Source organism: Pan troglodytes, chromosome 16 (genome assembly GCF_028858775.2).
Source record: "Pan troglodytes isolate AG18354 chromosome 16, NHGRI_mPanTro3-v2.0_pri, whole genome shotgun sequence".
Lineage (NCBI taxonomy): Eukaryota > Metazoa > Chordata > Mammalia > Primates > Hominidae > Pan > Pan troglodytes.
In genome coordinates, this window is record NC_072414.2 from 12,982,993 (window position 1) to 13,000,174 (window position 17,182).

Consider the following 17,182-nt stretch of genomic DNA (forward strand, 5'->3'; position numbering starts at 1 on the left):
ATATAGAACCCCATGTACAATCCCCCTTGGCAATATTCAGACTGAGGGTCCAATATTTCAGCACTCAGGCACTGACAACAAAAATTTAATAACTAGCGATCTTGTTGCTAACAAGGTACAGTGTCAATGTAGCATGTAGCTTCCATTTGCAACACAGCAAATATTACAAGAATTCTAACAAAATTATCTTAAGATGTGTTATCACTAATGCTTTAAATATATTTTAATTGTGAAATAATCAGTATACTCTAGATCTAACCTCACTTGTAAAAAATGGCTTCATACTACATTAATTTCTGGATATGAAAATTGAGCTATTTCCTATTGGTAAGGATTTAGTTTTCACAAGGATAATTTCCTATTGATAAGGATCCATCTTTTTGATATAATAATGCTGTAATAAATGTCCTTATACCTAAGTATGTATGTAACAAATCTATACAAATATCCTTTACATATATTACATATCCTTAATGTTACACATGTGTTTGTGAATATGCTACTAAATTAATGTTCAAAATGTATTTACCAGCAGTGTATGAAATGTCTTTTACAATGAAACCATTTCCCTTGCAGCAACACAGATGGAGCTGGAGGCCATTATCCTAAGCAAACTAATGCAGGAACAGAAAATCGAATGCCACATATTCTTACTCATCAGTGGGAACTAAACAATGAGAACCCATGGACACAATGAGGAGAATAACAGACACCAGGGTTTACTTGAAGGTGGAGCATGGCAGGAGGGAGATGACCAAAAAACTACCTTTCTGGTGTTTTGCTTATTATTTGGCTGATGAAATAATCTGTAGTCCAAATCTCCATGACACACTTTACCTATATAACAAATCTGCACATGTACCCTTGAAGTTAAAAGAAAAGTTCACTAAAAAGAAAAGAAAATGCCTTTTCCCTCACATTTGCCAATACTGGTTATTTTTCAAATAAAGTAATGACTGGAAAAAATGGTAACTCGTTGTTTGCTGATTTTCATTTTTCTGATTAACAGGCAAGGCTGAATATCCTAGTAAAACTATAAAATTTGTTCATCATGAATATTAGCCCAAATTAGGGTTAGTTTGCCAGCTCATAGTTATCTCCTGTTCAATGTTGCCATAGGCTTACCTGTGATACTCTTCACTTTCAGTGTCAGGAAATTGCTGATTTTCAGGTGTTCTGCTCTTCCTTTGAGGAATTAATCCATCATCACCATTGCCAGCAGCGACACCATTAGTCAGGTTTTCTAGTATTCCCACATTATTACTTTCGTGCTTTTTCATTTCTTCTTCAACCTTGAGTGGGATATTAAGGATGGTTATCACTTTATTGAATAAAAAGAACCTAAAAAGATTTTACCAATTGACTCAGTTTACCATTATTTTAGTCACTAAAAATATTTCACACTTAAATTTGATCATATATACAGAACTATTACCATATAAATTTAAGATGTAATTATCATATCATTAATATATCACAGAAATGTCTGTGAAGTTTGCTTCATTTCTGTTTCAATGAATAAAACAGAATTTTCCAAAATTCAAAAAGGGCCCTCCTTCATTTTGTGCTTTTATTCTCAATCACTCTTCAGAATCTTATATATGTATTTACCCTATTTGGCTCGTGGGAACACACAAATAAAAAGACAAAGAAAGATGCAAAATGTGTCTTCTTCTGTCTTTACTACCTAGATTTTACATTAAACAGTCAGATTTAGAGGATGAGACACTCTGGGGCTTCAGGAATAGAAAGGAAGTTTGCCCTTTTCTGCACTAAGATATTCTTCTCCCCCACTGCCTTTGAACATTCTTTTTTCATTTGGTTCCTGGGATATCAAAAACATGATGGTGCTCACTGAAATGTGGGAACCAAAGTTTGCCACAACACAAGGAGCAGAGTGAAACTGCTGAGGTGCAAACGTGGAATTCCAGAAAATGAGATGCTCCCCAAATTTCACATTCAATAGCCATACAATTTTCTAGCTGGAAGATACACAGAATAAGAAACTATCTTCTTTAGCCACATAATCTATTGATAATCAGACTAAAACCAAGAAAGATAAAATGATTGGTCCAAAGCTCCTAAACTGGCATTACTTAGCATTTTATGGCACCATTCAGGATTGTTCCATAATAATCAAAGAATATCTTAGGGTTTGTATCTCTCGAAAACTCAATGTACAGAATTCTTTCTGAGTTAAATATTAACTTTTTCACTGATGATTTATGCTACTTACATGATAGGATCATGTATGCCTACACTTACTGCACTTTGTTAAACAACATAATGTAAAAATCTAATTTAACAGAAACGTGAATATGAAGGTACACCTCTCTATCACCATCCTTATTTATTTCTGGTTCTTGAGACATTTTCTGCAGATGCAAAAACAGAAGGTTAATTTGCTTGTTGTATTTCTGTGATGTCTCCTCTTTTGGAATGCATGTTTTAAAAAAATTTTATTCTTAAGTAATCAAGTATGGACAATGAAAAATTAGAAAATAATTAAAATTAGAATTTAACTATTAAAATAAATAAATAATAATTACAATTAAGAATTAACTTTTTAATCTATGTTTAGCTACTGCCACATCACTGGCTTCTGATTAACATGGGAAAAATAATTCACCTTAGCCAAAGGGAGAAGAAAAACATGAACCAGCAAACTTAACTTGGTCACTATTTGTTCGGACTAAACTTAATTTGTTATGTGTTCAATCTACCAAAAATGGATTAGCAGATGATTTGTAGTGTTCCAAAGGCTTCCTCACTTGAAAAGAGTTTACCTCACGAAACCCTAACTAGTGAGCCCCTACAGTGCACTGAAGTGCTTTTTAAAAAGATTTCTAACTGGGTTGTAGGCACCCTTTAAACTATTAGGAGCCGAAATCAACACCAAACAGAAAGAGATGCAAATTCTTAAATTTTAATTGAAATTATATACTATAATATGATAGTGTTATGTATCTATACTATCTGCTTAAGTCCAGTTCTAATATATTCTAATGTGTACTAATTACAGCAGATAAAAAAATTTTTAATAATATGTACTGATTTTCTGCAACTGAAATAAGTTAGAATGTTATTGTGTTTGTGCACTAATACCAAAGGTCCCATTCTGCAAGATATGATTCTTTTAATAGGCAGTTGGGTTGGTTTTATGACCTGGTTCCCTCCCTGAACAGAAATGCTGAGGTCAGTGAGAGACTACAAGGCAGAATATATCTTTAACCTTGGTATCAGTGACTGACAATATAAAACTGCAGATTTTCAATCACTGGACATGATTACTTCTTAACCATGAATCCAGCTCAGGGACCATCAGAGTTACATTGTTCATAATTCTATTGCTTAATAATATAATCCAATAATTGATGTTACCTTCTTCATCATGTTAGGGTGTTGTAAAAATAAAAGAATAAATAAAGTTCTGGAATTGTTTTTGCCTCTATTCCAAAAGGAAAGATTACTTGTAAGCTAATCAAAAAGGCAGATGAGAATATTTTAAATAAGAATATTGTAAAATAAGAATATTTTAAATTTTATAGTGGTTATGTTTTTTAAGTTAAATATCAAATGTTAAATTAGCATCTATTCATTCTTCTGTTAATGAGATTGCTGAATTTACTAAAATAAATTTGAAGAATCTATTTAAAAATTCTTTGAAAAAAGAATCTATTGATTCTCAAAACCTAGTCTGAAAGGTAATTTCATTTGGACTATCTAATATTATTAAAGCAAAGAAAACAACATTAAATCAAAAATTTAAATTTAAAATTTTCCATGCCTCTGGCTGGCTATTTTCACTGCCTTTGAGCCTTTGTGACTCTTCCTCTGATGTCAGCTTTAAGTCTTGTTCTGTTGAGAAATCCATATATTCAGTTAAAATGAACCACTCACAACAGTTAAAAACTATTGCCTTTATAAAAATAGATGTAAGACAACATTTTATTTCATAAGTTGAGTGTTTAGTTTTTCAAGAAATAGTTATTTAGGAAATAATCCTCCCAAACTTCAACAAACTACTTGGGGAGACACCTGATGTCATTCACTCACAAATTCATCCACCCAACATAAATGAACAAAACCACCAGAAACGCAACTTTAAAATACAGTAGAAGCACATAAGGTAACACAGTATGTTGTTCTCCACTTCCTAATAGTGAAGCAGTAAATGTAAAGAAAAGGAAATTTAGTTTTAAAGAGAAACAAGTTTTCCTGCACTTAGCTACTCTGACTCTAAGGATAGTAACAAGCAGGGCCCAGGAAAGGTCGTGGTGACCCTGCCTGAGAAGCCAGAGCCCACAGATATGGGCTCCAGACATCCCAGAGCAAGGTTAAGAAAACAAATTTCTTTAATGTCTCCCCTTCCCCTCAGCATTTACTCATAGCTATTTTTACAAATGCATATTATTTGCAAGTTCCTGTTTTCCTTCATTGCAGTTGCAAGGTCACAAGCTACGCTGAGGTTGCAAAACTGCCACTATATGATTAACTGCCTTTGTTTTGCTTCTGTAAGCTTGCCTACATAAGCCAAGCCCTGTCTTTGTTCAGGGCTCAGCTTTTGGCTGCAAATCCACTGAGCTCACGCGCACCTAAATGAAATCCTCCTGTTTCACCCACTGGGTCTCTCCTGCCTCCTGTTTTCTGCAACAATAGTACCTTATAAATGATTTCCAAAATTACTAATGACACCTTTATTAGTGTACAATGACTTCCTAATATCTAAAAATGTTTCCCTCCACTATTCTGACATATTTATTTTCATTTTTCTTTTTCTTTTTTTTTTTTTTTTTGAACCAGGGTCTTGCTCTGTCACCAGGCTGGAGTGCAGTGGCACAATCTCAGCTCACTGCAACCTCCGACTTCCTGGTTCAAAGGATTCTCCTATCTCAGTCTCCCGAGAAGCTGGGATTACAGACATGCACCATTATGCCCAGCTAATTTTCGTGTTTTTAGTGGAGATGGGGTTTCACCATTGGCTAGGATGATCCTGATATTTTGACCTTGTGATCTGCCTGCTCCAGCCTCCCAAAATGCTGGGATTACAGGTGTGAGCCACCACACCCAGCCTTATTGTCATCTTTTAACACAATGCTATGAGAAGTCTTCCTTGATTCTGCATATCTTTCCCCAGATAAATAGGTACCTCCTTACTTGAGGCTGCCTTAATAGTTTACTGATTTTTCCACTGCATCTTTACCCCCTAAGCTGTACATTATTCCTCCACATGTCTGCCCCTCTGCTCCAAAACTGCAGAGGAGAGTCTTGCACATCATCTTACTCACATTGCACTCAGAAATTTCTTATTGAGTCCTGCTACATACATGCTACGCATCAGAGTTTAAAAAGAATGACAATAAAGCATCTCAGGGATGGCTTTTCTAGAACACATGCCCAAGCAGAGACTTAAATATTGAGGCTGGCCAGATTAAAAGGGGTAGAGGGCAGGAAAGGGTGACAGCATGCCCGGCAGCAGCAAGAGTGGGAACGAGGCCTGAAAGAGTGAAAGTATTTGCCTACAATAGAAGGATAAGTGAGTAGGGCACTACCGGCAGCTCAGTTATGCCAGAGAAAGGGCACACAGGGAAAAGGGCTAAAGATGGAGAGTGGGGAAGAAGTCAGATAATGAAAGCCTTATGTGTAATTTTAAGATGCTTGGACATTAATGTTCAAGAGTGGTCCCTGGTCCTATCTGCATTGAGATATAGATCACTTTAAATGCCAAAACCAATATTCTTAGTGAACCATTATTCATTAAGACAAGGTGACAGCTCATGTGGACAAAGCTAAGATGATACTATGTAGCAAATTCAATTCTCATGAACACGTGGACAGTCAGTTCTATAGTAAGTCAGAGAAATTATAATAAATCACTTAATACTTGGTTTGGGCAGGTGCTTTCTAAAGTTATAGTGCATATGAATTTAACCAATAGTTGTGAAGTCAGAGCTGTGACAGTAAAGCAAAGAAACCACATTGTGTTTGAGTCAGCAATCTTTAGATTTCTATCTAGTCTTCCTACCCAGTCGGTAAATTCTAACTATAATCCTCGTACGCACTCTCAAGTTTATGTTAAACACTAGCCTATACAAAAAACACTCTCTTTCTTCATTTTGTTATTTATATGTTGATTTGTTTAAAGGAAGAACACAAAAATGCACTGCTAAAGGGATTCTTTTTGGCTGCAGGCAGCAAGAGGGAAAAACACAAAGCCTATTTTGCAGAAAATGATTTATTAGAAGTCAGAACTATGACACAAAGCCAAGCAGGGCACTCTACGACTGAGTTTGCTGTGCTGCCTTCATACGCTCCTTGCTCTTTCTTTTCTGGCAGCTGTGACTCACACAGGTCATGGAGAGTATCATTCCCTAACAGGAACAACTCCGATATTCATCTTTATCTCTTAAGTTCATCTGTCCCAATTCTGTGTTCTGTGGATGCTGACTTTCAGTCATGGATGGTGATACACATGGACATTTATCATCCACTTTCAGATTCTTGGATCTTTGACAAGTATTATTAGTGAGAGTCAAACTAGTAGGATGCAAGTTACAAATGCTGATTATTCAATTACCTACTCAAAATATCCTACACGAATATTCCATTAAACATGCATAGAAAAACATTAGTCATTCCTGCTGACCTGCTGTTCTTTGCTCTTCTGTATTCACCAGAAAATTTCCTACTCCTTCCTCACGTCTAGATTAAATACTAGTGTACAACCTGGAAACCTGTACATCATCTGAGATTTCTCTCTGTCCCCCAAGCCTTTCTCATTCAATTATCACTAAATCATATTGACGATACCTCTCTTCTGCCTCCGTTTTGTATTCCCACTGCCTCTGGGAACATAAACATTTACAAAATGGCTTTTATTAAAAAAAAACCTGCCAACAATTAATGTTATTTCTTACAGGAAAAAAATTAAGCTAAACAAATGAAAAAAGCGTAACACCAAAAAAAAAAAAAAAAAAAAAAAAAAAACAAAGGCCAACATATTAAAACAAGTAACTGAGATTCCTAACTTTATTTATTTCACTATGGACAGGTGAAAACCTTGTAATACATTGATGCTACTCCAAGGATGTATGACAAGGAAACCATAGCTGACTACTGCAAAAGCTTCCTTTGTCTCCTGGTTTCTTTACATAGTAAAGAACCTTCCATCAATCCCAGCAAACTATAGGCTACAGACCAAATCCAATCTGCATTATGGCATTGTAAGTAAAGTTTTATAGGAGCTCAGTCATGCCTGTTTGCTTACATATAATTCTGGTGGCTTTCACACTACAACAGCAGACAACAGCAGGGTTAAGAAGACATGACAGAGACCACATAGTCCAAAATATTTCCCACCTAGTCCTCTACAGAAAAAGCTTTCTAACCCGTTTTACACCATAACCAGAAGACTTAATACTCAAATTTAATCTTGTGACTCCCCTGCTCAAATTTCTCCAATGAGCCCCTGCAGCACACATTGTTGGCTCCCTATCAATAGCCATTCCTTATTCTTTCTTGCAGAAGAAACACAAGTCTATTGGGATGTTTATTATCCCAATCCCCCTCCTCAGCCTCAGAAAGAGAAATGTTTATTCTAAGCTAATCATGTATTTTCCTTCCCAGTGCCTGGTTTGGGAATGAGCAGGTACTCTGACCTAGCCAATGAAATATTACAGGAAGCCCTTGCATGCTTCTAAGTTTTCTACCAGTTACGTGAATAAAACACTGCCAACAGCACAGCTTAAAGACGGACAAGTGGGATCCTAGGATATCAATGAACAAACAAAACAACTCTGGTTCCTACTGTTTTAGCCACTGCTCATCTAGTATTTGCAGTCCAAAGCATTCTACCTGGTAAACTTCCCATGGCCCATGGGGTAAAACCTACTCATTTCTATAGTATTAAAAAGTCTATCATGAACTTGCCTTAGCTAAGTATTCACCTCATTCCCAACCTCTCATATCTCACACTTTTGGTATTAGCAAAAGTGAATTGCTCAGAATCCCTGCAAAGTTCACTCAAGCATCTTGTCTTTTGCACTTGCTGCTCTTTCTGCCAAACAGGCAATCTCATTAGATGTTCCTTCTGGCAAACACACAACCTCGTTGCATGTTCCTTCTGCCAAACATTATTCTTCTGCTTCTTTACCTAGAAAAATTCTTCTCTCTCTGCATGCTTACCTTAAATCATACCTACTTTTTTCCAAAATTTTCATTCCCCATTACATATGTCTGGCACATAATCAATATATAATAAATCATAATTATAAGCTTCCAGTGGGCATCTAGCACACAGAAAGCACTGAATAAAGTAGTAAAATAATGAAAATGACAATGATAATAACAAGCTCCTGTCTCTACTTTTAATTGTTTGTGCTCTGTAGCATTAGAAAAAATGGCTAGTATCTAAAAGACATTTGATAGTTATTTAAGTGGACAAGTGAAAATATAAATAGAAATGTTTTCTTTGTAAATTCTGTTGAAAAAGCACAGAAATGAAATAGAGACAGCTCTATTATGAGCACCTTAAAGATGAAAACTACATCTATTCCATTTTTGTCTCCTGCAACTTATAAAACCTAACTTACAGAAGCTCTTTGATAAATAGATGGCTAAATTAAAGGTGTCCTCATACAGTTTGGACTATACAATGTATTAGGTGTCTACAATCAGGCAGCATACTAGCATTTTTGTTAGTGTGAAACATTTTTCTACTTTTATGATAATCTGCTGAGCCTAGAGTTGGGCAATTTGCATATTTATTATGACACTCTTTTGGCAAATGGTAGCAGAGCATCTTGTTCTAACAAAATTACTGTTATGATGACAATTAACCAGCAGGTAGAAGAACACATCTTGTTCCAAAAAAGTCAATATATCTCTTTCCAACTTCAAATGAGGAGGAATGAAGTCAGTAATAGTGAGACCTTATTGGGACAAGCATGTGTAACATGACCTGTGCTTCAGTGTTCTTTTGTGATCAAAAATTCCTTACTTTTAGTTTTTTATCTATGGTAGAACCACCCAGAGCAGGGGTCCTCAACTCCCAGGCCACAGACTCATACCAGTCCACGGACTATTATGAACCACACCACACAGGAGGAGGTGAACAGTAGGCAAGCCAAGGAAGCTTCACCTGTACTTACAGCCACACCCCATGGCTCATATTACAGCCTGAACTCTGCCTCCAGTCAGATCAGTGATAACATTAGAAACTCATTGGAGCATGAACCCTGTTGTGAACTGCCTATCCGAAGGATCTAGGTTGTGTGCTTCGTATGAGAATCTAATGCCAGATGATCTATCATTGTCTCACTTTGCCCCCAGATAAGACCATCTAGTTGCAGAAAAATAAGCTCAGAGCTTCCACTGATTCTACATTATGGTAAGTTGTATAATTATTTCATTATATATTACAATGTAATAATAATATAAAATAGCACAATAAATGTAACATGATTGAATAATCCTGAAACCATCCCCACCTTTCCCCAGCCCATGGAAAGATTGTCTTCCACAAAACCGGTCCCTGGTGCCAAAAAGGTTGGGGAAAACTGACCTAAAGTGATTCACTGTTGTAAGTCTTACCTGGATTGCTGTTTTCAGAAGAGACTTTTAGCATCTGTTTTTCTTTGTAGTCAGAAAGTAACTGGCAAATTCTATGTATAAAATTGTAATAAACCAAATTACTATTTTAATACTGACATAAAAAATACTTACCAAATGTAAAATTCTTAAGAGTATTTCAAACAATAATATCAGAACTTAACAGTATTATCCCATCCACTTATGAGTACATTCTGCAAACTTCTCTTTAAGCTTCTAATTAAAGAAGAAAAAATGTAGGGTGAAATACTCATAAATCGAGGGCATGTGACCCAGTAAATTAGGTTGCATTAACCTGACATAATAGAAAGTGTCCCAACTCTGCATAAGTCCTAGCTCCATAATGAACAGCTATTTGTTCTTGGACAACTTGCTTCTCTTAGGCTCAATGTCTTCTTCAACAAAGTGAGGACTTTACTGCCTTATTTCCCTAGGTTCTTATAAAAATTTAATGAGATAACATTTTTTAAATGCTGAGAGAAATAGTAAAGCAATGGAATAATCTCTTCCTAAACTTTATGACTAAAATTATCTTGGAATCACAAATAAAACCCAATGCATATTTTGTTCATAGGTTCTAATATGCAAATGTTGTAGTTTTCAGAAAATGTTATTAAGTCCTAATTTTGCCTCTTAGTTGTCCTACTCTTTATGGCTTATATTTCAGGGCATCTCAACTATGTCATAGTTTGTAACTAAATGTATTCATAAATATCTCATTAAAGTAGATAATGTGATCGTCCACTATTACGGAGTTGATCAATCACACCAAGGGCAGAAAAACCAATGGATGTTAAGACCTGGTTTGGACCAATGATCCTTCTCTACAGACTCAAACTCTGAGCCAGCAGATGTTGGTTACAATGATGCTTTATATTGATGTTCAATTCCGGCTGACATGGGAGACCAAAAGTCTACTTTTATTTTTTTTAGTTTCCATGAAGAAGTTGCAAGTTGACATTCTGTAATTTTCGACATACATACTAACAATATATTTTGCACCAAACATGTTATTCAGCTCTAAGTCATCTCATAGACCATCTTACATGACTATTTTTGCAGCGCAAATCACAATTTCAATATTTTGGTGGCACCCATTTTGCTTTGATTCACACTGTTTCCTTAGAGCTAGTCAGCAAATAGTCAAATGACCTTCCAGTGACTGCACAAAATATGGAATGCTTCAAAGATCTGTGCTGCCTCCTTATGCAGAAGTCATGCTAACTTTCTCCGTATTGTTCTAATTTTAGGATATGTGCCGCCAAAGCAAGCACAAAGCCCTGCTTTTACACATGATTAGTGATGAGTCATGGACAAGGCTTGGCTCTGTTAAGTCCAATTAACCTACTTGAGATTCTGAGAATTCTCTTCAATGGCTTCCTGTGAGCTAGAGTTTGAAAATATCTTAAAATCTTGAGCTAGAAATGGAAGTAGCTTGGACGATTTTCATTATCATGTAAATCGGGTCACTCAAGGGGCCAACCACAGCTGGGAGCCACTGCTCAGGGGAAGGTTCATATGGGACTTTCTACTGCCCAAGGTTCTATACAGGATATAAAGGTGCCTCACAGTATAGATCTGGTAGCAAAGAAGAAGAAACAAACACTGATCTCTTTCTGCCACCCCTCTGACCCTTTGGAACTCCTCTGACCCTTTAGAACAAGCCTACCTAATATCTGCTAGAGAAAAGACCAACAACGGCCTCAAAGGATCTCTTACCATGAAGGTCTCAGCTAATTCTTGGCTAAGATGTGGGTTCCACATTAGGTTCTGAATATGGGGGGAAGGGTCAATTTGCTCATTTTGTGTGTGGATAAAGTCAGGATGCCCAGGGGCCAGAGCAGGGGGCTGGTGCTTTGGGAACAATGGCTGAGCATATAACCATAGGTATGGGAACAAAAAACATCAAAGTCACTGTATCAATTGCCATGAAGACTTGAGGGACCTGAATCTACCGATTCATCTTAAGGCAGCAGGACCAGTTTGAGTGGCAACAATGCAGCAGCAGAATCAATGAAAACAACAGAATGATTGTAATGTCCTTTTTTTTCCTCCTCCTTCTGACTTGATAAAAGGGACTGTCTTCCTTGGATTTAGTGAACCCCTTCGGTTCCTGAAAAATTCAAGGAGTATCTAGGACATAGTCCCCAGAAGACAGTACAAGACTTTCTGATAAACTGGACATTTCAAGACCCAAATAACTAATCAGAAAAATCAAAGATGTGATACTATTTTTTATCCCATGCATAGGTGCTACACTTGGATCAAATGAACAATGTTGGGATCTCTATGGATAAAGGTCTTAGAAGTCCTGAGATAAAGAATCCTGCACCCACTGGTACTTCTAACTTGTCTTGTTTTTTGTCTGATTTCTGGCTGATGCAGGGGACTAACTCACTGCCACTCGAAAACTACCTGAACTAAACTATGACATCTCACCTGATATGTAAGATGGAACTGTTATAATTATTTTAAACTTCAATTTAGCATTAACTAGCCTTTTAATGTAAACACTTACACATTATGACGACCAGAAACAGCATACTCTCTGGCCGTCTGTCCAGATAGATCTTGAGAAGATACATCAATGTTTTGCTCAAGTAGAAGGCTGACTATACTTGCCGATCCACAACATACAGCAAGTATGAGAGCAGTTCTAAAATGACAGAGATAGGAACAGTAATAAAGTTATTTTAAAAGCTAATTTGATATACTTTACCAATTTAACATCTTGCCTGTCCATGCAGAATCAAAGATTTACATGCACTAAAAGACATAAGCATCTTCAGTGCTCAAGAGTTCATCTTTGTAAAATACCACCAAGGTTAAAAGGAAGGGACAAAAAAAAAAAAACCCTCTTATCTCAGTGGGGTATTGCATAGCAGAAGCTACTAATTTAAAGTCCTTTGATGGACAAGAAACAATATTAGGGCCACTTATCTGAAATGAACAAAGATTTAAGTGAAGATTTCATCACAGCTTCCCTAGACTGATATGCTGTAATAGAAAATCAGCTAGGGGGTAAAATAAATAAGAGCTCTCTGCATGCTGAAAGCAAGTAAGATTAATAATAATGGTAAGAATAGTAGTCACAGGAGTTTCAGTTAATGATGCCAATAAGCATGTGCTAGGCACGGAATTAAATGCCACATATATCTTTCTTATGCACAGCCAACTTTGAAGGATATATTCTCCTACTTTTCATATATGACAACATATTTGGTGGTAAATAACGTTCCCAAGGTCACACACCTAGCAAGTAAGAAAGTTAGGAATTAAACCCAGTATTGTGTGAATCTAAAGCCTAGCTCTTTTCTCTTTATCACCCACCTACGGTTTGTCTTCATTAAAGGAAAAGTGTATCCACTTAAAACTATCTTCACTCCCTCTCTCCATACCAATTAAAAATAAAAACATCAAAATACACTGGAAATAAAAAAGGAAAAAAGCTGTTGAACCCACAGTATGTCGGAACAGCAATTAATTGTCATGCAGGGATAAGCTAACATTAATATTCTTCAAAGAAAGCAACTTAAGGCAGAATCATTGAAAAGACAAAAGGATTTTCAACCCCTATTTATGTTTAATACAGCGTATTTAGTGGAAAAGCATGTAAGACACAGGTTAAAAACTATTAGAAAGGGTTAAGAAGTTCAATACCGAGTCATAAAGTAAACTAAAAGTTAAAGTTCAAACTTCATAAAATATGAAATCCCTTTAGCTAACATAAGATCATGTAACCAAAAACATCACATAGCAAATAACATCAGTCAATATAATAAAAGATGAATCCTACTCAAACTTTTATGTTGCCCAGTCCAAATAATTGTTTTTCTACCTAACTGATATGTGTTCATACTGATCACTATATCCCAATAAGTATACATTAATCTTATTAATTTAATATTTATGACTTGAGTGACTGCTATCCATCTAGAACACACAGATTAAAAGAAAGAACTATACCTTCCATATCTATCCAGTGCATTTAAATTAGCTTTTTTCTTGATTAAAAATTTCACCACTTGCTGTTTTTGCTCATGTACACCAAGTAACAGTGGTGTGAGGCCATGCTGCAAAACAATATAAAGCAAAAACGTATGTAATTCACAAAAGTACATATTCCTCAACCGAAGTGGAAACTTTATATAAGATCTTATGGACTTACACGCATGGAAAGTAAATAAAATGTAGTCGCTTCCTTCTCACTCTTCTGTGCTTTCCCACACGCTGCTCCTTTCCTTGGAAACACCCCTTCTCTGCCTCACCACAGTAACTCTACTCATCTCAAAAACTCACTTTAAACATTTACTGCTTCCAAGGCTCTTTGCTTCTAACCCAGCATTTGACATGGTATTATTGGATGATAATATTTTTTCCCATCTAAACAAAGAGCTTCTTGAGGGCAGGGGCTGTATCTTTTGTTTCTATATCCTCAACCCTAAGACAAATTGCGTATAAAGCAAGAATATGCATGTAAAATATTTCTTTAGTTTCATGTTTTATTGAAAGTTCAACCTCCAACATGCAACAAAAATTGCTATTAAAACTCACACTGCTCATCTGAAAAAATTTTCCAACATTTATTTATTTAAAATCTATTTATATTTAATTTTCCCAGATTGTTACTAATCAGTTCATAGGACTACTGAAACTAAATTAACAGAATTCCTATCTGTATTCTTAATAACTCCATGGTTTTAAGTGTTTAAAACTGCCATGCTGATTATGCCAAAGCTCTACATACTTAAAGAGACACACTGGACAGTCCATAATACAGCTTCAATTAATAAAAAACAGTTTGGAATTTGCTTAATTCCAACTGAGAAAACTCTGCTCTTAATGACTTACTGACCTAAGCACTTGAATGATTGAACAAAGAGACACAAAATCCTGAGAGGGCCATCCTCTACTTATTGAAAGACTGCTCACAGCAAACTACTAAAGACCTTCTGAATGGCAGTGAATAACTGATGGTAGAAAGGAAAATATATTATTCTGTAACCTGATAGATACTACCAATAATATTCATTTTAATGTCTCAACCACAGAGATAAAAGTCAGACTAGGCCAGGAATAGTGGCTCACACCTGTAATCCTAGCACTTTGGGAGGCTGAGGGGGATGAATTGCTTGAGCCCAGGAGTTCAAGACCAGCCTGAGAAACATGGCAAAAACCTCATCTCTACTAAAAAAAAAAAAAAAAGAAAAAAAAGAAAAAAGAAAGAAAGAAAAAAAAACTGAGGTTGGAGGACCATCTGAGCTTCGGGAGGTCGACATTGCAGTGAGCTGTGATCACACCACTGCACTCCAGCCTGGGAAACAGAGTGAGACCCAATCTAAAAAAAAAAAAAAAAAAAAAAAAGTCAGATTAATGTTATTGGAAAGGAAAGATTTAAAGAAATCAGCACATATCCAACTCCAACTCTTCTAGAGATACCTTAAGTTTCTGAGATATAAGAATTTATATATTACATTTATGTATTCAGTGGTTCTTAAGCAGGAGTGCATCCAGATTTTGAGAAAATTGTTGCTGTTGTTATTGTTGCTGTCGTTGTTAGAGACAGGGTCTCATTATGTTGACAAGGCTAGACTCGAACTCCTGAACTCAAGCAATCCTCCCACCTCAGCCTCCCTAACAGTTGGGACTACAGCCATGCACCAACATGCCTGGCTTCAAGGAAACATTTTTAAATATACATATCCAAGCTTTATTAGACTTACTGTATCAAAATCTTCAGGAAAAAGCCCAGACTTGTTGATTATTTAAAAATTTTCCTCAGGTTACTGGGATGCACAATTCTAGCTGAAAGCTAGTGCAATAGACAATTACTTCAGTCTCATTTCTCACCACCCACATAACCAATTCCCTTTCTCATTTGAAGATTTGGCCAAAAAGAGTAAAGAGTAGGAGAGAGACCCATTTGCTGAAAACACCACATAATTTTTCCCGGTAACACAACAGGGTCTAGTCAACTCAAAATCCAACTTGATCTTGTTACTCATTTATCTTCCACCTTCCCATCCAGACACTCTAGATTTGAAAGCAGAGCTGAGGCTCTAATTGGCCATTTCTACCAGAAGAGGATACTAAGTCAGTTAATTACTGGTATTCCCCCTGCTCAAGGGTTTCCCCTTACATTACCCACCTATTCACTGCCAATCTGGTTCCTCAGAGGCCGCCTAAAATTAATCTCTAGGCAGTTTACAACCCACTAACTCCCTCTCCCAAACTGAAAACTGTCATTCTCTAAAATCAAAGAGAACTTTGTCTCACCATACAAAGGAAACAAATAAATGAACAACAACACCACCACCACACACACACAACCTCTTCATTGTCTTTTCCCTCTATTGCCTAATTTCCAAATTGGCCCTGATATTTCTGATTGCTCTCTTTTTCCCTTTCCACTTCTGCCTCATGAGCAATCAGAAATATCTTAAGCCTTGCCACTGAGAGGTGCATCACCTCATATCTATTACTGTTTTTTAGGAACTTGCCAAAGAAGCAGGATCTCTATTCACTGAGACATGTTTAAGTTTTCTTGGAGTTTTCATGTAAAACCTATTTCAGGGCAAATTTTGCCATTTTACATTCATTAGGGGAAAATAATCCTAGGAGGGAAAAATTGAAAAATAGTAAGTATTACCTTTTACAAATTCAGTGTTTTCAAAAAAAAAAAAAGTATTTACCACAAGTGCATTAAAAAAAAACTGTACCCTCTAATGCTTCTTTGAAAGTAACAATATTTAAAATAAAATCTTAGATAATTAGGTCATTTCAAAATATTTTCATTCAGGTTATGCTTGAGCTTCCAAATATGGAAAACTGGCCCTTACACAGGTCAATGTTAACACGAATGCATTTCAGTATTTTGAAGATAAAATTGGTAGATCTATACCTTGTTTTTTGATTCGATATCAGCACCGTATAAGAGCAGTGCTTTGGCCATTAATTTATCTTCATTGTAGATAGCATAGTGTAGAGCGGTATTTCCATACTCATCTGGAATATTTGGATCAGTGCCATGTTCCAGCAACATTAACGCACATTCATCTTCCTGGCATTGTACGGCCTGTCAGTATTACACCATAAACAAATTACAAATCCTAGGATTTCAAAATAACATTCCACAGCTTTCACCAACTAGTTATATTTAAAGGAGAAAACTCATTTTTATGCTATGTATTGAAATCAAACCTACCTCACGCTGACATAGTTGGCTACTGCATACCTTTGTCAGAGCTGTCCTCTTTTTGTTGTCAAGGATATTAAGTTGACATCGTCTGTCCAGCAGGAGTTTTACTACTTCTGAATTTCCATTGGCAGAGGCCAGATGTAGAGCAGTCCTATGAGAGTGAGAAGACTTTTTAGGAAATTGTAGTGCACTAGCTACAGCCATATCAATGATACACATAATTGCAAACACTGAATAGCCTGCTATTGCTCTGCCTTCAAAACAAACATTTAACTTTCCCATGAAAAAAGCACACGATTTATTATCTCTCATTACTCGCTGTATTAATGAAAGAGCAGCCTATATGAATACAAAGAGCATAGCCCTTGGATGACA

The 17,182-nt window shown here is 36.2% G+C and overlaps 1 non-coding gene and 1 pseudogene across 1 annotated transcript; both read right to left on the bottom strand.

Moving 5' to 3' along the window:
* LOC104001945 (POTE ankyrin domain family member E-like) overlaps nt 1-17,182 on the bottom strand; it is a 51,720-nt pseudogene that overhangs the window by 28,298 nt on the left and 6,240 nt on the right.
* LOC129137257 (U6 spliceosomal RNA) lies at nt 10,777-10,883 on the bottom strand. The gene has a single exon (XR_008539688.1). It is a non-coding gene; the product is annotated as a U6 spliceosomal RNA (small nuclear RNA).